Consider the following 23,608-nt stretch of genomic DNA (forward strand, 5'->3'; position numbering starts at 1 on the left):
ACATTTTACTATTAAGTTAAAATTAATATTTTTTTATCCCTTATCTGTATAAGAGTTAGATCACTTTAAGCAAAGCACAGAACTGTCAGTATGAATGTAAAATATTTTATTAGGTTGGTGTAATTAATATACGATTAGTAATAAAAACAGGCATCTTATTATTAAACAGATGACCAAGAATGAACTTCAAGTGAGATTCTTATTAAAAGCCTGACTGGTTAGTAACTGCTCTTTACTTATTGATGATTTAATTCCTGCTGGATTTAAATAATTAGTCTATCATTGGGCTCATAAGAGGGGTGGAGACAGAGTCATCATCTAAAGTGAAAAAGTTAAACTTATTAGGAAATCGCGAGCAATTTAGTGGATCTGAGTCCCTGTTGCATGTCACTGAGAGCACTAGAGAGCATTGCATTGATTGTATTATCTCCTCTGGTCCTCCTTCAGTTAATAAGGAATATATAACATTGATATTGAAACTTGTTACTCACTATAGCTCACTTCTCAGTGAATTAATTATCCATGGAGATTTTAATGTCTAGGTGGAAGCTACACTAAATACTTCTGATCAGTTCCAAGATAGTATAAGGGGTGTACTTAGAGCAATAGGAGAGAGGTCCTACCGGGGCACACCCTTGGCTTGATTTTCTACATGACTAGTTGTGTAGTGGTGAATTCTCCTCTTAACATTTTCTGGTTGTAATATTTCCTGATACCATTCAAGATTTTTATAAAGAGCATAGTGAAAAATGAAAACAACCGTAGTATTGGTTAATTAGTTTCATACAATTGTAAAAAGGAACACTGGAGGAACTGGTACAAAGTATACATAAAATAACGAATAAAACTGCTGATGATCAAATCTAGTATTTCTTCTATCAATGATTTACATTGGAGAGATAAATAAAACACTGATACTAGCTTTAGAGAAAGTGGTATTCGAATTGTGTTGTCACCATTAAACCTCATTATTGAAAATGAAAAGGGTTCATTGATGATTTGAAGCTAGAAAAAAGGTCTGAGAGATCTATAATCTTGTGAGTAGAACAACTGAAGGCAAAAGAGATGTTTGAACATCTACACAGGGCTTATCTCCTTTTTCATTATAATGTGAGCACAATGAACTGATGTTAGTTAATTTGAAAGTGTCTGATGGAAAACATTAATGGGAGCTGGAATACACATCTGTTTTAATGTGTTCCCAACACCCATACATAGTAACTTTAAGAGGTTGGTAGCTAATACTAAGCCCAATGGCTTGCCACAGTCAATGTGAATACTTTTTCACAGCTAAGGATACAACTCCCTTCTGTCGCTCAATATTGTTAGCGTCTTGATTACTATGGATACCAGTTGAATTAAATGAAGCAGTAGTGTGACCTATTTTGAAAAAACATCATTAAATATTAACAGCCAATCACACATATGCTCCATTTTTCTTGTGCTGCATCTAGCAAAACATTTTAGAAAGAGCTGCTATGAGTCTGTGTTTACTGTTGTCTAGAAACACCAAGACTACTTGATTTTAAGCATGATGTTTTTCACTTGATAATGGAGACTGAAGACGGCATGACCTCAGTGGATGGAAGATGATTCCATTAGAGCCAGCTTAGTGATTTAGCTTGAATTATTGGTGATGTTTGACACTGTAGACCAACAACTGGCCATCTAGTGAATGTCATACCATCCTAACCAAGGCACTGTGCTGAAATGGATTAAGTTATTTCTCAGTGACAGAACTCTAGGATCATTCTCCTTTTGTCCTAAACCAATATATTGCCAAGAGCATTAAAGCTCAGCATTACCATAATAATTATTTTCAATCTGTACCTACTTCCTCTAACTAGATGTTACTCCTGATGTCCTTGGTATGGTATTCCGCAAACTTTTTGCCTCCCCCTCCTGTTTGCTGAATTTGTCTTTGGTGGCTTTAGCACTCTGTGCACTTCAAACCTGCTAACCAGTGCTAAACTGCTTGTGCTCTCTCCTTCAAACATGATAAAATTGGGGTACACTTCATTGGTACATTTAATTTACCTGTACATCCCAAGTAAATGGCACTTCCAGTACTCCTGGCCTATACATTAAAAACTACTAGTGGCCAGCAGCATTCACTGTGCCATCTACCAAAATAAGCACTGTAAAAAATTTATCATGACTGCCACTGCAAACTATGTGGGAAGTTTCAAACTGTCATTTCAACCTGACAAAATAAACATGTTTGCCATGCCTAACCTTCCTTTTTAATACTCAAAAGTCACCCCTAAGGTTGGCCCTAATGGCTCTTGGGACAATGTGCACTGTATTTAAAAAGTAGACCGTGTGTACTTCAGCTGTACATGGCCTGGCAGTAAAAACTCCTTTATCTTGTTGCAAGGCCTACGTCTCCCATTACCTAACAATGGGTGTAGCCAGGCGCCGGAACCCCCGGCTACCAACAATGGCGGCCTCCAGGCAGCCCAATACCCCGGGGGCACCACGGGGGAGGAGCTGGAAAACTCATACATCAGGAATCCGGATATCCAGATTCCCGTAGAGAAAAAACCTGTGGAATGTCCACAGCAGAACGAGGAGACGGAGCAGGATGACGCGGAAGCATGGGAGAGACGGAGCGATGGAACACGTGGGGAATGGAGCCACCCAGAACAGCAGACTCAAGAAGAAAACCTCGACGGCAGACAAGGAAGCCCAGAAACGCGGAGACTCCACCGCGTCCGTGGAGGGGCGTGACACCAGCAGGTACGGTACTGCTTACAAAGCAGGTTAAACGCTTTGGTGTGGAAGGAGGAGGGAGAGAGAGAGGAAAAAGGGTGAAGGAGGAAGAGGGAGGAAGGGAAGGGACTAAAAGGGGGATACTGGCAAAGATTATCACATAAACATTTCCCAGACCTGGTTATTTTATTTGTTGCCGTTGTTGTTTGCTTGGAGAAGAAGAGAACTATTTTGTTTTTTTTCTAGTGTGGCCCCCTTTCACTAATACTCACATTTATCTTTTTGACACAGGTGGTGTGAACTTGACGTGACTTTCATAGAGATCTAGCCCACTAAGGTGCTTGCACTATCTGGTAAACCTTCTTCCCCCCCTCCCAATACACCCTTTTCCTTACTATCTCACTGCACTCTCTCTCCAAACCCTCTCACCATACTAAAACAGCTCAAGAAACAAATCCAGAATTAAGACTTATCTTGCCTTCTTTCCTTTCTGGGTTTCCCTGACGGCTCCACTCCACCGTGAGAAAGGATTATTTACTGAGAGAGAGAGAGAGACTTATGGACTGATAGAAAGGACTTGTGAATTTCCACATCTTTCACAACCTCAACACCCGAGTTGTCTTGTATGTCCTTACTGCTACGCTCACCGCCACACTGGGTGAAATTATTGGATTTAATGAGTGCTAAAATCAAAGATGAAGCAGAAAGAGATATGCTGTTTACACTCAAATGAATCCTCTTTAATGGTACAGGCAGATTTTAAGTCACAATTCTGAAAATGCCACTTTTAGAAAGTTGATCGTTTCTTGCCCCAACCAACTCTCTGCCAGTGTCCTGGATCACATGATTGTGAATGTCTCTGCTGTTGGGGTTTCTGTATTGCTTCCAGCTAATGAGACAAAGGGGGCTTAGATGTGGACAGGTTGGGCCATCCTGACCAGATGGCTAGGGAGAGGATGTACTCAGCCCCAGTTCCACTTCAAAGGGCTTTGCCTAAGCACACAAAAAGAAACCTGACGCCAGGCTTGCCCTGGCTTTTGTCTAGAACCAGTGTTCGCGATAGGAAAGGGAGTACCTCTATACAAAGGCTGGCACCAGGTATAAATATTGGACCTCCAGAGGTTTTTGAGTAAAATATCTATTTAAAATTATTGGGAGAGAGAAATATCAAAAATTAAATATTGTGCCACACAAATATGGTGATCATTGACAAGAATATTATTTTTTGAGGTAAGTAATATCATTGCAAATAAGATTGATGTTTTAATATTGTTTTATCTGAGTGCTTAAAAATATTGTTTCCTAATTGTTTTAATGTGTTTTAGTTGATATATTAATTTTATGTGTTACTTTTTGTTTATATAGATGCTGTTCATTGTTTTCAAAATAAAGCTTGTACTTATAAGTGATTTTGAATATTTTAATAATTAGTAATAGCAGTTTATAGTGTTGTAGCAGGTTGTTGAGTATGAAGGAAGATAGGGTAGGAAGTTAATTAGGTAATAGTTAGTTAAGAATTGTTTCATAAAATGTATTTAATTTTATGATTGATATTTATTATGTAATTTATGTAATACCTATTCATTTTCGTGATATGTTATTTGCGGGCTGTTAGGTTTGTAGGGGTATAGGGTGGGACGTTATTTGAGTACTAATTAATTAACGAAGAATTATTAATTGTAACTACACATCTAATAAGCTTTTAATTATGTAATTTATGGAATACATATTTATTTCATTTATAATTTGGCCTGAGGCTCCTAGATGTGTAGGGGTGTAGGGAGTGAAGTTAATTATGTAGTAATTAATTAAAAAATGTATTATTAAGTGTTAACTAATTACTTAATTGATTTTAAGTATGTAAAATATGGAACACTGATTTATTTTACTTATATTTTAGTTGTGGGATGCTACGTTTGTGTAGGTATAGGGTGGGAAGTTAATAATGAGTAATTAAATTACTATTAATTATTATTTGTAAGTTATTTAATTGAATTTTAAATATGTAAATTGTGAAATACTTATTTTCATTTTATTTTAGTTGTGGGATGCTAGGTTTGTAGGAGTCCAGGGTCGGGTATTCATAAAGTAATAATTCATTAACTATCAAATATTAATTGTTAATTCATTATTTACTTTATTTTAAATATGTAAGTTATGGAATAATTTCTTTTTTTAGTTAAATGTTTCTTGTGGGCTGCAAGGTTTGTAGGGGTGCAAGGCAAATTATATGAGTTAGATGAGTATTTGGTTTACTGATGTGCGATAGCCAGAGACCCAGATGGTTATATGTTGATACATAACATTGCTTAACTGAATTGAAGTGCCAGGTTTGATTAGATGTGTTCTTATATTTCCCAGAGACGGACACTTTAGTTCTATTGACATTTGCCACCAGTTAATTGCATAAGGTGAATATCTTGTCTGTCTAAGATGACAAATGCTAAAAAAACAGTTGATGGACTGAATGTAGACCAAATCAAACATTCACCCCTGGCCTGGCAGTTCGAGCTGGACTGTCTCATGAGGAACAGGGTCAAGCCTGATTTGAATAGGGCCGGGTCCAAACTGGGGTGGCATAATGAGCAAAAGAACGATGGATTAAACCCAGATCTGATGAGTGAGTGTCTGCATTGTTCAGCACTCCGTCCATCATCCTTTTGTTACTAAAGTTGCCCCAAGTGGGAAGGGTATGCCCAGACGTGGGTCCCTTGCTCACTGTGCCACTGGATTCAAGCTAGCCTGGCTGATGAAGGGTGAAACCCTGAAACCAGTCCCAGGATGCTTGTTTCTGGTCCAGGGAGGACCTGGCTTGGCAGTTCGAGCTGGACAGTTCTCATGAGGAACAGGGTCAAGCCTGATTTGCATATGGCTGGGTCCAAACTGGGGTGGCACAATGAGCAAAAGAACAATGGATTAAACCCAGATCTCTGACTGGGGGTGAGTGTTTGCATTGTTCAGCACTCCGTCCATCATCCTTTTGTTACTAAAGTTGCCCCAAGTGGGAAGGGTATGCCCAGACGAAGGGTCCCTTGCTCACTGTGCCACTGGATTCAAGCTAGCCTGGCTGATGAAGGGTGAAACCCTGAAACCAGTCCCAGGATGCTTGTTTCTGGTCCAGGGAGGACCTGGCTTGGCAGATCGAGCTGGACTGCTCTCATGAGGAACAGGGTCAAGCCTGATTTGCATATGGCTGGGTCCAAACTGGGGTGGCACAATGAGCAAAAGAACAATGGATTAAACCCAGATCTCTGACTGGGGGTGAGTGTTTGCATTGTTCAGCACTCTGACCATCATCCTTTTGTTACTAAAGTTGCCCCAAGTGGGAATGGTATGCCCAGACGTGGGTCCCCTGCTCACTCTGCCACTGGATTCAAGCTAGCCTGGCTGATGAAGGGTGAAACCCTGAAACCGGTCCCAGGATACTTGTTTCTGGTCCAGGGAGGGCCTGGCTTGGCAGTTCGGGCTAGACTGTCCTCATGAGGAACAGGGTCAAGCCTAATTTGCATATGGCCGGGTCCAAACTGGGGTGGCACAATGAGCAAAAGAACGACGGATTAAACCCAGATCTATGACTGGGGGTGAGTGTTTGCGTTGTTCCGCACTCCGTCCATCATCCTTTTGTTACTAAAGTTGCCCCAAGTGGGAAGGGTATGACCAGACTTGGGTCCCTTGCTCACTGTGCCACTGGATTCAAGCTAGCCTGGTGGATGAAGGTTGAAACCCTCAAACCGGTCCCAGGATGCTTGTTTCTGGTCCAGGGGGGACCTGGCTTGGCAGTTCGGGATGGACTGTTCTCATGAGAAAAAGGGTCAAGCCTGATTTGCATATGGCAGGGTACAAACTGGGGTGGCACAATGAGCAAAAGAACGATGGATTAAACCCAGATCTGTGACTGGGGGTGAGTGTTTGCATTGTACAGCACTCAGTCCATCATCCTTTTGTTACTAAAGTTACCCCAAGTGGGAAGGGTATGCCCAGACGTGGGTCCCTTGCTCACTGTGCCACTGGATCCAGGCTAGCCTGGCTGATGAAGGGTGAAACCCTGAAACCGGTCCAGGATGCTTGTTTCTGGTCCAGGGAGGACCTGGCTTGGCAGTTCGGGCTGGACTGTTCTCATGAGGATCAGGGTCAAGCTTGATTTGCATATGGCCGGGTCCAAACTGGGGTGGCATAATGAGCAAAAGAACGATGGATTAAACCCAGATATCTGACTGGGGGTGAGTGTTTGCATTGTTCAGCACTCCGTCCATCATCCTTTTCTTACTAAAGTTGTCCCAAGTGGGAAGGGTATGCCCAGACGTGGGTCCCTTGCTCACTGTGCCACTGGATTCAAGCTAGCCTGGCTGATGAAGGGTGAAACCCTGAAACCGGTCCCAGGGTACTTGTTTCTGGTCCAGGGAGGACCTGACTTGGCAGTTCGGGCCGGACTGTTCTCATGAGGAACAGGGTCAAGCCTGATTTGCATATGGCCGGGTCCAAATTAGGGTACCACAATGAGCAAAAGTACAATGGATTAAACCCAGATCTGTGACTGGGGGTGAGTGTTTGCATTGTTCAGCGCTCCGTCCATCATCCTTTTGTTACTAAAGTTGCCCCAAGTGGGAAGGGTATGCCCAGAGTTGGGTCCCTTGCTCACTGTGCCACTGGATTCAGGCTTGCCTGGCTGATAAAGGGTGAAACCCTGAAACCGGTTCCAGGGTGCTTGTTTCTGGTCCAGGGAGGACCTGGCTTGGCAGTTCGGACTGTTCTCATGAGGAACAGGGTCAAGCCTGATTTGCATATGGCCGGGTCCAAACTGGGGTGGCATAATGAGCAAAAGAACGATGGATTAAACCCAGATCTGTGACTGGGTGTGAGTGTTTGCATTGTTCAGCACTCCGTTCATCATCCTTTTGTTACTAAAGTTGCCCCAAGTGGGAAGGGTATGCCCAGACGTGGGTCCCTTGCTCACTGTGCCACTGGATTCAAGCTAGCATGGCTGATGAAGAGTGAAACCCTGAAACCGGTCCCAGGATGCATGTTTCTGGTCCAGGGAGGACCTGGCTTGGCAGTTCGAGCTGGACTGTTCTTATGAGGAACAGGGTCAAGCCTGATTTGCATATGGCTGGGTCCAAACTGGGGCGGCATAATGAGCAAAAGAACAATGGATTAAACCCAGATCTGTGACTGGGGGTGAGTGTTTGCATTGTTCAGCACTCTGACCATCATCCGTTTGTTACTAAAGTTGCCACAAGTGGGAAGGGTATGCCCAGACGTGGGTCCCTTGCTCACTGTGCCACTGGATTCAAGCTAGCCTGGCTGATGAAGGGTGAAACCCTGAAACCGGTCCCCGGATGCTTGTTTCTGGTCCAGGGAGGACCTGGCTTGGCAGTTCGGGCTGTTCTAATGAGGAACGGTGATTTGCCTGATTTGCATATGGCCGTGTCCAAACTGGGGTGGCACAATGAGAAAAAGGACGATGGATTAAACCCAGATCTGTGACTTGGGGTGAGTGCTTTCATTGTTCAGCACTTCGTCCATCATCCTTTTGTTACTAAAGTTGCCCCAGTTGGGAAGGGTATGCCCAAACGTGGGTCCCTTGCTCACTGTGACACTGGATTCAAGCTAGCCTGGCTGATGAAGGGTGAAACCCTGAAACCAGTCCCAGGATGCTTGTTTCTGGTCCAGGGAGGACCTGGCTTGGCAGTTCGAGCTGGACTGCTCTCATGAGGAACAGGGTCAAGCCTGATTTGCATATGGCTGGGTCCAAACTGGGGTGGCACAATGAGCAAAAGAACAATGGATTAAACCCAGATCTGTGACTGGGGGTGAGTGTTTGCATTGTTCAGCACTCTGACCATCATCCTTTTGTTACTAAAGTTGCCCCAAGTGGGAATGGTATGCCCAGACGTGGGTCCCCTGCTCACTCTGCCACTGGATTCAAGCTAGCCTGGCTGATGAAGGGTGAAACCCTGAAACCGGTCCCAGGATACTTGTTTCTGGTCCAGGGAGGGCCTGGCTTGGCAGTTCGGGCTAGACTGTCCTCATGAGGAACAGGGTCAAGCCTAATTTGCATATGGCCGGGTCCAAACTGGGGTGGCACAATGAGCAAAAGAACGACGGATTAAACCCAGATCTATGACTGGGGGTGAGTGTTTGCGTTGTTCCGCACTCCGTCCATCATCCTTTTGTTACTAAAGTTGCCCCAAGTGGGAAGGGTATGACCAGACTTGGGTCCCTTGCTCACTGTGCCACTGGATTCAAGCTAGCCTGGTGGATGAAGGTTGAAACCCTCAAACCGGTCCCAGGATGCTTGTTTCTGGTCCAGGGGGGACCTGGCTTGGCAGTTCGGGATGGACTGTTCTCATGAGAAAAAGGGTCAAGCCTGATTTGCATATGGCAGGGTACAAACTGGGGTGGCACAATGAGCAAAAGAACGATGGATTAAACCCAGATCTGTGACTGGGGGTGAGTGTTTGCATTGTACAGCACTCAGTCCATCATCCTTTTGTTACTAAAGTTACCCCAAGTGGGAAGGGTATGCCCAGACGTGGGTCCCTTGCTCACTGTGCCACTGGATCCAGGCTAGCCTGGCTGATGAAGGGTGAAACCCTGAAACCGGTCCAGGATGCTTGTTTCTGGTCCAGGGAGGACCTGGCTTGGCAGTTCGGGCTGGACTGTTCTCATGAGGATCAGGGTCAAGCTTGATTTGCATATGGCCGGGTCCAAACTGGGGTGGCATAATGAGCAAAAGAACGATGGATTAAACCCAGATATCTGACTGGGGGTGAGTGTTTGCATTGTTCAGCACTCCGTCCATCATCCTTTTCTTACTAAAGTTGTCCCAAGTGGGAAGGGTATGCCCAGACGTGGGTCCCTTGCTCACTGTGCCACTGGATTCAAGCTAGCCTGGCTGATGAAGGGTGAAACCCTGAAACCGGTCCCAGGGTACTTGTTTCTGGTCCAGGGAGGACCTGACTTGGCAGTTCGGGCCGGACTGTTCTCATGAGGAACAGGGTCAAGCCTGATTTGCATATGGCCGGGTCCAAATTAGGGTACCACAATGAGCAAAAGTACAATGGATTAAACCCAGATCTGTGACTGGGGGTGAGTGTTTGCATTGTTCAGCGCTCCGTCCATCATCCTTTTGTTACTAAAGTTGCCCCAAGTGGGAAGGGTATGCCCAGAGTTGGGTCCCTTGCTCACTGTGCCACTGGATTCAGGCTTGCCTGGCTGATAAAGGGTGAAACCCTGAAACCGGTTCCAGGGTGCTTGTTTCTGGTCCAGGGAGGACCTGGCTTGGCAGTTCGGACTGTTCTCATGAGGAACAGGGTCAAGCCTGATTTGCATATGGCCGGGTCCAAACTGGGGTGGCATAATGAGCAAAAGAACGATGGATTAAACCCAGATCTGTGACTGGGTGTGAGTGTTTGCATTGTTCAGCACTCCGTTCATCATCCTTTTGTTACTAAAGTTGCCCCAAGTGGGAAGGGTATGCCCAGACGTGGGTCCCTTGCTCACTGTGCCACTGGATTCAAGCTAGCATGGCTGATGAAGAGTGAAACCCTGAAACCGGTCCCAGGATGCATGTTTCTGGTCCAGGGAGGACCTGGCTTGGCAGTTCGAGCTGGACTGTTCTTATGAGGAACAGGGTCAAGCCTGATTTGCATATGGCTGGGTCCAAACTGGGGCGGCATAATGAGCAAAAGAACAATGGATTAAACCCAGATCTGTGACTGGGGGTGAGTGTTTGCATTGTTCAGCACTCTGACCATCATCCGTTTGTTACTAAAGTTGCCACAAGTGGGAAGGGTATGCCCAGACGTGGGTCCCTTGCTCACTGTGCCACTGGATTCAAGCTAGCCTGGCTGATGAAGGGTGAAACCCTGAAACCGGTCCCCGGATGCTTGTTTCTGGTCCAGGGAGGACCTGGCTTGGCAGTTCGGGCTGTTCTAATGAGGAACGGTGATTTGCCTGATTTGCATATGGCCGTGTCCAAACTGGGGTGGCACAATGAGAAAAAGGACGATGGATTAAACCCAGATCTGTGACTTGGGGTGAGTGCTTTCATTGTTCAGCACTTCGTCCATCATCCTTTTGTTACTAAAGTTGCCCCAGTTGGGAAGGGTATGCCCAAACGTGGGTCCCTTGCTCACTGTGACACTGGATTCAAGCTAGCCTGGCTGATGAAGGGTGAAACCCTGAAACCAGTCCCAGGATGCTTGTTTCTGGTCCAGGGAGGACCTGGCTTGGCAGTTCGAGCTGGACTGCTCTCATGAGGAACAGGGTCAAGCCTGATTTGCATATGGCTGGGTCCAAACTGGGGTGGCACAATGAGCAAAAGAACAATGGATTAAACCCAGATCTGTGACTGGGGGTGAGTGTTTGCATTGTTCAGCACTCTGACCATCATCCTTTTGTTACTAAAGTTGCCCCAAGTGGGAATGGTATGCCCAGACGTGGGTCCCCTGCTCACTCTGCCACTGGATTCAAGCTAGCCTGGCTGATGAAGGGTGAAACCCTGAAACCGGTCCCAGGATACTTGTTTCTGGTCCAGGGAGGGCCTGGCTTGGCAGTTCGGGCTAGACTGTCCTCATGAGGAACAGGGTCAAGCCTAATTTGCATATGGCCGGGTCCAAACTGGGGTGGCACAATGAGCAAAAGAACGACGGATTAAACCCAGATCTATGACTGGGGGTGAGTGTTTGCGTTGTTCCGCACTCCGTCCATCATCCTTTTGTTACTAAAGTTGCCCCAAGTGGGAAGGGTATGACCAGACTTGGGTCCCTTGCTCACTGTGCCACTGGATTCAAGCTAGCCTGGCGGATGAAGGTTGAAACCCTGAAACCGGTCCCAGGATGCTTGTTTCTGGTCCAGGGGGGACCTGGCTTGGCAGTTCGGGATGGACTGTTCTCATGAGAAAAAGGGTCAAGCCTGATTTGCATATGGCAGGGTACAAACTGGGGTGGCACAATGAGCAAAAGAACGATCGATTAAACCCAGATCTGTGACTGGGGGTGAGTGTTTGCATTGTTCAGCACTCAGTCCATCATCCTTTTGTTACTAAAGTTACCCCAAGTGGGAAGGGTATGCCCAGACGTGGGTCCCTTGCTCACTGTGCCACTGGATTCAGGCTAGCCTGGCTGATGAAGGGTGAAACCCTGAAACCGGTCCAGGATGCTTGTTTCTGGTCCAGGGAGGACCTGGCTTGGCAGTTCGGGCTGGACTGTTCTCATGAGGATCAGGGTCAAGCTTGATTTGCATATGGCCGGGTCCAAACTGGGGTAGCACAATGAGCAAAAGAACGATGGATTAAACCCAGATATCTGACTGGGGGTGAGTGTTTGCATTGTTCAGCACTCCGTCCATCATCCTTTTCTTACTAAAGTTGTCCCTAGTGGGAAGGGTATGCCCAGACGTGGGTCCCTTGCTCACTGTGCCACTGGATTCAAGCTAGCCTGGCTGATGAAGGGTGAAACCCTGAAACAGGTCCCAGGATGCTTGTTTCTGTTCCAGGGAGGACCTGGCTTGGCAGTTCGTACTGGACTGTTCTCATGAGGAGCAGAATCAAGCCTGATTTGCATATGGCCGGGTCCAAATTAGGGTGGCACAATGCGCAAAAGAACAATGGATTAAACCCAGATCTGTGACTGGGGGTGAGTGTTTGCATTGTTCAGCGCTCCGTCCATCATCCTTTTGTTACTAAAGTTGCCCCAAGTGGGAAGGGTATGCCCAGGGTTGGGTCCCTTGCTCACTGTGCCACTGGATTCAGGCTTGCCTGGCTGATAAAGGGTGAAACCCTGAAACCGGTTCCAGGGTGCTTGTTTCTGGTCCAGGGAGGACCTGGCTTGGCAGTTCGGACTGTTCTCATGAGGAACAGGGTCAAGCCTGATTTGCATATGGCCGGGTCCAAACTGGGGTGGCATAATGAGCAAAAGAACGATGGATTAAACCCAGATCTGTGACTGGGTGTGAGTGTTTGCATTGTTCAGCACTCCGTTCATCATCCTTTTGTTACTAAAGTTGCCCCAAGTAGGAAGGGTATGCCCAGACGTGGGTCCCTTGCTCACTGTGCCACTGGATTCAAGCTAGCATGGCTGATGAAGAGTGAAACCCTGAAACCGGTCCCAGGATGCATGTTTCTGGTCCAGGGAGGACCTGGCTTGGCAGTTCGAGCTGGACTGTTCTCATGAGGAACAGGGTCAAGCCTGATTTGCATATGGCTGGGTCCAAACTGGGGTGGCATAATGAGCAAAAGAACAATGGATTAAACCCAGATCTGTGACTGGGGGTGAGTGTTTGCATTGTTCAGCACTCTGACCATCATCCGTTTGTTACTAAAGTTGCCACAAGTGGGAAGGGCATGCCCAGACGTGGGTCCCTTGCTCACTGTGCCACTGGATTCAAGCTAGCCTGGCTGATGAAGGGTGAAACCCAGAAACCGGTCCCAGGATGCTTGTTTCTGGTCCAGGGAGGACCTGGCTTGGCAGTTCGAGCTTGACTGTTCTCATGAGGAACAGGGTCAAGCCTGATTTGCATATGGCCAGGTCCAAACTGGGGTGGCATAATGAGCAAAAGAACGATGGATTAAACCCAGATCTGTGACTGAGGGTGAGTGTTTGCATTGTTCAGCACTCTGTCCATCATCCTTTTGTTACTAAAGTTGCCCCAAGTGGGAAGGGTATGCCCAGACGTGGGTCCCTTGGTCACTGGGCCACTGGATTCAGGCTAGCCTGGCTGATGAAGGGGGAAACACTGAAACCGGTCCCAGGATGCTTGTTTCTGGTCCAGGGAGGACCTGGCTTGGCAGTTCGGACTGTTCTCATGAGGAACAGGGTCAAGCCTGATTTGCATATGGCCGGGTCCAAACTGGGGTGGCATAATGAGCAAAAGAACGATGGATTAAACCCAGATCTGTGACTGGGTGTGAGTGTTTGCATTGTTCAGCACTCCGTTCATCATCCTTTTGTTACTAAAGTTGCCCCAAGTAGGAAGGGTATGCCCAGACGTGGGTCCCTTGCTCACTGTGCCACTGGATTCAAGCTAGCATGGCTGATGAAGAGTGAAACCCTGAAACCGGTCCCAGGATGCATGTTTCTGGTCCAGGGAGGACCTGGCTTGGCAGTTCGAGCTGGACTGTTCTCATGAGGAACAGGGTCAAGCCTGATTTGCATATGGCTGGGTCCAAACTGGGGTGGCATAATGAGCAAAAGAACAATGGATTAAACCCAGATCTGTGACTGGGGGTGAGTGTTTGCATTGTTCAGCACTCTGACCATCATCCGTTTGTTACTAAAGTTGCCACAAGTGGGAAGGGCATGCCCAGACGTGGGTTCCTTGCTCACTGTGCCACTGGATTCAAGCTAGCCTGGCTGATGAAGGGTGAAACCCAGAAACCGGTCCCAGGATGCTTGTTTCTGGTCCAGGGAGGACCTGGCTTGGCAGTTCGAGCTTGACTGTTCTCATGAGGAACAGGGTCAAGCCTGATTTGCATATGGCCAGGTCCAAACTGGGGTGGCATAATGAGCAAAAGAACGATGGATTAAACCCAGATCTGTGACTGAGGGTGAGTGTTTGCATTGTTCAGCACTCTGTCCATCATCCTTTTGTTACTAAAGTTGCCCCAAGTGGGAAGGGTATGCCCAGACGTGGGTCCCTTGGTCACTGGGCCACTGGATTCAGGCTAGCCTGGCTGATGAAGGGGGAAACACTGAAACCGGTCCCAGGATGCTTGTTTCTGGTCCAGAGAGGACCTGGTTAGGCAGTTCGGGCTGGATTGTTCTCATGAGGAACAGGGTCAAGCCTGATTTGCATATGGCCAGGTCCAAACTGGGGTGGCACAATGAGCAAAAGAACGATGGATTAAACCCAGATTGGTGACTGGGGGTGAGTGTTTGCATTGTTCAGCACTCCAACCATCATCCTTTTGTTACCAAAGTTGCCCCAAGTGGGAAGGGTATGCCCAAACGTGGGTCCCTTGCTCACTGTGACACTGGATTCAAGCTAGCCTGGCTGATGAAGGGTGAAACCCTGAAACCAGTCCCAGGATGCTTGTTTCTGGTCCAGGGAGGACCTGGCTTGGCAGTTCGAGCTGGACTGCTCTCATGAGGAACAGGGTCAAGCCTGATTTGCATATGGCTGGGTCCAAACTGGGGTGGCACAATGAGCAAAAGAACAATGGATTAAACCCAGATCTGTGACTGGGGGTGAGTGTTTGCATTGTTCAGCACTCTGACCATCATCCTTTTGTTACTAAAGTTGCCCCAAGTGGGAATGGTATGCCCAGACGTGGGTCCCCTGCTCACTCTGCCACTGGATTCAAGCTAGCCTGGCTGATGAAGGGTGAAACCCTGAAACCGGTCCCAGGATACTTGTTTCTGGTCCAGGGAGGGCCTGGCTTGGCAGTTCGGGCTAGACTGTCCTCATGAGGAACAGGGTCAAGCCTAATTTGCATATGGCCGGGTCCAAACTGGGGTGGCACAATGAGCAAAAGAACGACGGATTAAACCCAGATCTATGACTGGGGGTGAGTGTTTGCGTTGTTCCGCACTCCGTCCATCATCCTTTTGTTACTAAAGTTGCCCCAAGTGGGAAGGGTATGACCAGACTTGGGTCCCTTGCTCACTGTGCCACTGGATTCAAGCTAGCCTGGCGGATGAAGGTTGAAACCCTGAAACCGGTCCCAGGATGCTTGTTTCTGGTCCAGGGGGGACCTGGCTTGGCAGTTCGGGATGGACTGTTCTCATGAGAAAAAGGGTCAAGCCTGATTTGCATATGGCAGGGTACAAACTGGGGTGGCACAATGAGCAAAAGAACGATGGATTAAACCCAGATCTGTGACTGGGGGTGAGTGTTTGCATTGTTCAGCACCCCGTCCATCATCCTTTTCTTACTAAAGTTGTCCCTAGTGGGAAGGGTATGCCCAGACGTGGGTCCCTTGCTTACTGTGCCACTGGATTCAGGCTAGCCTGGCTGATGAAGGGTGAAACCCTGAAACCGGTCCAGGATGCTTGTTTCTGGTCCAGGGAGGACCTGGCTTGGCAGTTCGGGCTGGACTGTTCTCATGAGGATCAGGGTCAAGCTTGATTTGCATATGGCCGGGTCCAAACTGGGGTAGCACAATGAGCAAAAGAACGATGGATTAAACCCAGATATCTGACTGGGGGTGAGTGTTTGCATTGTTCAGCACTCCGTCCATCATCCTTTTCTTACTAAAGTTGTCCCTAGTGGGAAGGGTATGCCCAGACGTGGGTCCCTTGCTCACTGTGCCACTGGATTCAAGCTAGCCTGGCTGATGAAGGGTGAAACCCTGAAACCGGTCCCAGGATGCTTGTTTCTGTTCCAGGGAGGACCTGGCTTGGCTGTTCGTACTGGACTGTTCTCATGAGGAGCAGAGTCAAGCCTGATTTGCATATGGCCGGGTCCAAATTAGGGTGGCACAATGCGCAAAAGAACAATGGATTAAACCCAGATCTGTGACTGGGGGTGAGTGTTTGCATTGTTCAGCGCTCCGTCCATCATCCTTTTGTTACTAAAGTTGCCCCAAGTGGGAAGGGTATGCCCAGGGTTGGGTCCCTTGCTCACTGTGCCACTGGATTCAGGCTTTCCTGGCTGATAAAGGGTGAAACCCTGAAACCGGTTCCAGGGTGCTTGTTTCTGGTCCAGGGAGGACCTGGCTTGGCAGTTCGGACTGTTCTCATGAGGAACAGGGTCAAGCCTGATTTGCATATGGCCGGGTCCAAACTGGGGTGGCATAATGAGCAAAAGAACGATGGATTAAACCCAGATCTGTGACTGAGGGTGAATGTTTGCATTGTTCAGCACTCTGTCCATCATCCTTTTGTTACTAAAGTTGCCCCAAGTGGGAAGGGTATGCCCAGACGTGGGTCCCTTGGTCACTGGGCCACTGGATTCAGGCTAGCCTGGCTGATGAAGGGGGAAACACTGAAACCGGTCCCAGGATGCTTGTTTCTGGTCCAGAGAGGACCTGGTTAGGCAGTTCGGGCTGGATTGTTCTCATGAGGAACAGGGTCAAGCCTGATTTGCATATGGCCAGGTCCAAACTGGGGTGGCACAATGAGCAAAAGAACGATGGATTAAACCCAGATTGGTGACTGGGGGTGAGTGTTTGCATTGTTCAGCACTCCGACCATCATCCTTTTGTTACCAAAGTTGCCCCAAGTGGGAAGGGTATGACCAGACTTGGGTCCCTTGCTCACTGTGCCACTGGATTCAAGCTAGCCTGGCGGATGAAGGTTGAAACCCTGAAACCGGTCCCAGGATGCTTGTTTCTGGTCCAGGGGGGACCTGGCTTGGCAGTTCGGGATGGACTGTTCTCATGAGAAAAAGGGTCAAGCCTGATTTGCATATGGCAGGGTACAAACTGGGGTGGCACAATGAGCAAAAGAACGATGGATTAAACCCAGATCTGTGACTGGGGGTGAGTGTTTGCATTGTTCAGCACTCAGTCCATCATCCTTTTGTTACTAAAGTTGCCCCAAGTGGGAAGGGTATACCCAGGGTTGGATCCCTTGCTCACTTAGCCACTGGATTCAGGCTTGCCTGGCTGATAAAGGGTGAAACCCTGAAACCGGTTCCAGGGTGCTTGTTTCTGGTCCAGGGAGGACCTGGCTTGGCAGTTCGGACTGTTCTCATGAGGAACAGGGTCAAGCCTGATTTGCATATGGCCGGGTCCAAACTGGGGTGGCATAATGAGCAAAAGAACGATGGATTAAACCCAGATCTGTGTCTGGGTGTGAGTGTTTGCATTGTTCAGCACTCCGTTCATCATCCTTTTGTTACTAAAGTTGCCCCAAGTGGGAAGGGTATGCCCAGACGTGGGTCCCTTGCTCACTGTGCCACTGGATTCAAGCTAGCATGGCTGATGAAGAGTGAAACCCTGAAACCGGTCCCAGGATGCATGTTTCTGGTCCAGGGAGGACCTGGCTTGGCAGTTCGAGCTGGACTGTTCTCATGAGGAACAGGGTCAAGCCTGATTTGCATATGGCTGGGTCTAAACTGGGGTGGCATAATGAGCAAAAGAACAATGGATTAAACCCAGATCTGTGACTGGGGGTGAGTGTTTGCATTGTTCAGCACTCTGACCATCATCCGTTTGTTACTAAAGTTGCCACAAGTGGGAAGGGCATGCCCAGACGTGGGTCCCTTGCTCACTGTGCCACTGGATTCAAGCTAGCCTGGCTGATGAAGGGTGAAACCCAGAAACCAGTCCCAGGATGCTTGTTTCTGGTCCAGGGAGGACCTGGCTTGGCAGTTCGAGCTTGACTGTTCTCATGAGGAACAGGGTCAAGCCTGATTTGCATATGGCCAGGTCCAAACTGGGGTGGCATAATGAGCAAAAGAACGATGGATTAAACCCAGATCTGTGACTGAGGGTGAGTGTTTGCATTGTTCAGCACTCTGTCCATCATCCTTTTGTTACTAAAGTTGCCCCAAGTGGGAAGGGTATGCCCAGACGTGGGTCCCTTGGTCACTGGGCCACTGGATTCAGGCTAGCCTGGCTGATGAAGGGGGAAACACTGAAACCGGTCCCAGGATGCTTGTTTCTGGTCCAGAGAGGACCTGGTTAGGCAGTTCGGGCTGGATTGTTCTCATGAGGAACAGGGTCAAGCCTGATTTGCATATGGCCAGGTCCAAACTGGGGTGGCACAATGAGCAAAAGAACGATGGATTAAACCCAGATTGGTGACTGGGGGTGAGTGTTTGCATTGTTCAGCACTCCGACCATCATCCTTTTGTTACCAAAGTTGCCCCAAGTGGGAAGGGTATGCCCAGACGTGGGTCCCTTGCTCACTGTGCCACTGGATTTAAGCTAGCCTGGCTGATGAAGGGTGAAACCCTGAAACCGGTCCCAGGATGCTTGTTTCTGGTCCAGGGAAGACCTGGCTTGGCAGTTCGGGCTGTTCTAATGATGAACAGGGATTTGCCTGATTTGCATATGGCTGTGTCGAAACTGGGGTGGCACAATGAGCAAAAGAACGATAGATTAAACCCAGATCTGTGACTTGAGGTGAGTGTTTTCATTGTTCAGCACTCCGTCCATCATCCTTTTGTTACTAAAGTTGCCTCAGGTATGAAGGGTATGCCCAGACGTGGGTCCCTTGCTCACTGTGCCACTGGATTCAAGCTAGCCTGGCTGATGAAGGGTGAAACCCTGAAACCGGTCCCAGGATGCTTGTTTCTGGTCCAGGGAGGACCTGGCTTGGCAGTTCGGGCTGGACTGTTCTCATGAGGAACAGGGTCAAGCCTGATTTGCATATGTCCGGGTCCAAACTGGGGTGGCACAATGAGCAAAAGTACAATGGATTAAACCCAGATCTGTGACTGGGGGTGAGTGTTTGCATTGTTCAGCGCTCCGTCCATCATCCTTTTGTTACTAAAGTTGCCCCAAGTGGGAAGGGTATGCCCAGAGTTGGGTCCCTTGCTCACTGTGCCACTGGATTCAGGCTTGCCTGGCTGATAAAGGGTGAAACCCTGAAACCGGTTCCAGGATGCTTGTTTCTGGTCCAGGGAGGACCTGGCTTGGCAGTTCGAGCTGGACTGTTCTCATGAGGAACAGGGTCAAGCCTGATTTGCATATGGCTGGGTCCAAACTGGGGCGGCATAATGAGCAAAAGAACAATGGATTAAACCCAGATCTGTGACTGGGGGTGACTGTTTGCATTGTTCAGCACTCTGACCATCATCCGTTTGTTACTAAAGTTGCCACAAGTGGGAAGGGTATGCCCAGACGTGGGTCCCTTGCTCACTGTGCCACTGGATTCAAGCTAGCCTGGCTGATGAAGGGTGAAACCCTGAAACCGGTCCCAGGGTGCTTGTTTCTGGTCCAGGGAGGACCTGGCTTGGCAGTTCGGGCTGTTCTAATGAGGAACGGTGATTTGCCTGATTTGCATATGGCCGTGTCCAAACTGGGGTGGCACAATGAGAAAAAGGATGATGGATTAAACCCAGATCTGTGACTTGGGGTGAGTGCTTTCTTTGTTCAGCACTTCGTCCATCATCCTTTTGTTACTAAAGTTGCCCAGTTGGGAAGGGTATGCCCAAACGTGGGTCCCTTGCTCACTGTGACACTGGATTCAAGCTAGCCTGGCTGATGAAGGGTGAAACCCTGAAACCAGTCCCAGGATGCTAGTTTCTGGTCCAGGGAGGACCTGGCTTGGCAGTTCGAGCTGGACTGCTCTCATGAGGAACAGGGTCAAGCCTGATTTGCATATGGCTGGGTCCAAACTGGGGTGGCACAATGAGCAAAAGAACAATGGATTAAACCCAGATCTGTGACTGGGGGTGAGTGTTTGCATTGTTCAGCACTCTGACCATCATCCTTTTGTTACTAAAGTGTTCCCAAGTGGGAATGGTATGCCCAGACGTGGGTCCCCTGCTCACTCTGCCACTGGATTCAAGCTAGCCTGGCTGATGAAGGGTGAAACCCTGAAACCGGTCCCAGGATACTTGTTTCTGGTCCAGGGAGGGCCTGGCTTGGCAGTTCGGGCTAGACTGTCCTCATGAGGAACAGGGTCAAGCCTAATTTGCATATGGCCGGGTCCAAACTGGGGTGGCACAATGAGCAAAAGAACGACGGATTAAACCCAGATCTATGACTGGGGGTGAGTGTTTGCGTTGTTCCGCACTCCGTCCATCATCCTTTTGTTACTAAAGTTGCCCCAAGTGGGAAGGGTATGACCAGACTTGGGTCCCTTGCTCACTGTGCCACTGGATTCAAGCTAGCCTGGCGGATGAAGGTTGAAACCCTGAAACCGGTCCCAGGATGCTTGTTTCTGGTCCAGGGGGGACCTGGCTTGGCAGTTCGGGATGGACTGTTCTCATGAGAAAAAGGGTCAAGCCTGATTTGCATATGGCAGGGTACAAACTGGGGTGGCACAATGAGCAAAAGAACGATGGATTAAACCCAGATCTGTGACTGGGGGTGAGTGTTTGCATTGTTCAGCACTCAGTCCATCATCCTTTTGTTACTAAAGTTGCCCCAAGTGGGAAGGGTATGCCCAGGGTTGGGTCCCTTGCTCACTTAGCCACTGGATTCAGGCTTGCCTGGCTGATAAAGGGTGAAACCCTGAAACCGGTTCCAGGGTGCTTGTTTCTGGTCCAGGGAGGACCTGGCTTGGCAGTTCGGACTGTTCTCATGAGGAACAGGGTCAAGCCTGATTTGCATATGGCCGGGTCCAAACTGGGGTGGCATAATGAGCAAAAGAACGATGGATTAAACCCAGATCTGTGACTGGGTGTGAGTATTTGCATTGTTCAGCACTCCGTTCATCATCCTTTTGTTACTAAAGTTGCCCCAAGTGGGAAGGGTATGCCCAGACGTGGGTCCCTTGCTCACTGTGCCACTGGATTCAAGCTAGCATGGCTGATAAAGAGTGAAACCCTGAAACCGGTCCCAGGATGCATGTTTCTGGTCCAGGGAGGACCTGGCTTGGCAGTTCGAGCTGGACTGTTCTCATGAGGAACAGGGTCAAACCTGATTTGCATATGGCTGGGTCCAAACTGGGGTGGCATAATGAGCAAAATAACAATGGATTAAACCCAGATCTGTGACTGGGGGTGAGTGTTTGCATTGTTCAGCACTCTGACCATCATCCGTTTGTTACTAAAGTTGCCACAAGTGGGAAGGGCATGCCCAGACGTGGATCCCTTGCTCACTGTGCCACTGGATTCAAGCTAGCCTGGCTGATGAAGGGTGAAACCCAGAAACCGGTCCCAGGATGCTTGTTTCTGGTCCAGGGAGGACCTGGCTTGGCAGTTCGAGCTTGACTGTTCTCATGAGGAACAGGGTCAAGCCTGATTTGCATATGGCCAGGTACAAACTGGGGTGGCATAATGAGCAAAAGAACGATGGATTAAACCCAGATCTGTGACTGAGGGTGAGTGTTTGCATTCTTCAGCACTCTGTCCATCATCCTTTTGTTACTAAAGTTGCCCCAAGTGGGAAGGGTATGCCCAGACGTGGGTCCCTTGGTCACTGGGCCACTGGATTCAGGCTAGCCTGTCTGATGAAGGGGGAAACACTGAAACCGGTCCCAGGATGCTTGTTTCTGGTCCAGAGAGGACCTGGTTTGGCAGTTCGGGCTTGATTGTTCTCATGAGGAACAGGGTCAAGCCTGATTTGCATATGGCCAGGTCCAAACTGGGGTGGCACAATGAGCAAAAGAACGATGGATTAAACCCAGATTCGTGACTGGGGGTGAGTGTTTGCATTGTTCAGCACTCCGACCATCATCCTTTTGTTACCAAAGTTGCCCCAAGTGGGAAGGGTATGCCCAGACGTGGGTCCCTTGCTCACTGTGCCACTGGATTCAAGCTAGCCTGGTTGATGAAGGGTGAAACTCTGAAACTGGTCCCAGGATGCTTGTTTCTGGTCCAGGGAAGACCTGGCTTGGCAGTTCGGGCTGTTCTAATGATGAACAGGGATTTGCCTGATTTGCATATGGCTGTGTCGAAACTGGGGTGGCACAATGAGCAAAAGAACGATAGATTAAACCCAGATCTGTGACTTGAGGTGAGTGTTTTCATTGTTCAGCACTCCGTCCATCATCCTTTTGTTACTAAAGTTGCCTCAGGTATGAAGGGTATGCCCAGACGTGGGTCCCTTGCTCACTGTGCCACTGGATTCAAGCTAGCCTGGCTGATGAAGGGTGAAACCCTGAAACCGGTCCCAGGATGCTTGTTTCTGGTCCAGGGAGGACCTGGCTTGGCAGTTCGGGCTGGACTGTTCTCATGAGGAACAGGGTCAAGCCTGATTTGCATATGTCCGGGTCCAAACTGGGGTGGCACAATGAGCAAAAGAATGATGGATTACACCCAGATCTGTGACTGGGGTGAGTGTTTGCATTGTTCAGCACTCCGTCCATCATCCATTTGTTACTAAAGTTGCCCCAAGTGGGAAGGGTATGCCCAGACGAGGGTCCCTTGCTCACTGTGCCACTGGATTCAAGCTAGCCTGGCTGATGAAGGGTGAAACCCTGAAACCGGTCCCAGGGTACTTGTTTCTGGTCCAGGGAGGACCTGACTTGGCAGTTCGGGCCGGACTGTTCTCATGAGGAACAGGGTCAAGCCTGATTTGCATATGGCCGGGTCCAACTGGGGTGGCACAATGAGCAAAAGAACGATGGATTAAACCCAGATCTGTGACTGGGTGTTAGTGTTTGCATTGTTCAGCACTCCATTCATCATCCTTTTGTTACTAAAGTTGCCCCAAGTGGGAAGGGTATGCCCAGACGTGGGTCCCTTGTTCACTGTGCCACTGGATTCAAGCTAGCCTGGCTGATGAAGAGTGAAACCCTGAAACCGGTCCCAGGATGCTTGTTTCTGGTCCAGGGAAGACCTGGCTTGCCAGTTCGACCTGGACTGTTCTCATGAGGAACAGGGTCAAGCCGGATTTGCATTTGGCCGGGTCCAAACTGGGGTGGCATAATTAGCAAAAGAACGATGGATTAAACCCAGATCTGTGACTGGATGTGAGTGTTTGCATTGTTCATCACTCCGTTCATCATCCTTTTGTTACTAAAGTTGCCCCAAGTGGGAAGGGTATGCCCAGACGTGGGTCCCTTGCTCACTGTGCCACTGGATTCAAGCTAGCCTGGCTGATGAAGGGTGAAACCCTGAAACCGGTCCCAGGATGCTTGTTTCTGGTCCAGGGAGGACCTGGCTTGGCAGTTCGGGCTGTTCTAATGAGGAACGGGGATTTGCCTGATTTGCATTTGGCCGTGTCCAAACTGGGGTGGCACAATGAGCAAAAGGACGATGGATTAAACCCAGATCTGTGACTTGGGGTGAGTGCTTTCATTGTTCAGCACTTAGTCCATCATCCTTTTGTTACTAAAGTTGCCCCAGGTGGGAAGGGTATGCCCAAACGTGGGTCCCTTGCTCACTGTGCCAC

Source organism: Pleurodeles waltl, chromosome 10 (genome assembly GCF_031143425.1).
Source record: "Pleurodeles waltl isolate 20211129_DDA chromosome 10, aPleWal1.hap1.20221129, whole genome shotgun sequence".
In the NCBI taxonomy this organism is placed as follows: Eukaryota; Metazoa; Chordata; class Amphibia; order Caudata; family Salamandridae; genus Pleurodeles; species Pleurodeles waltl.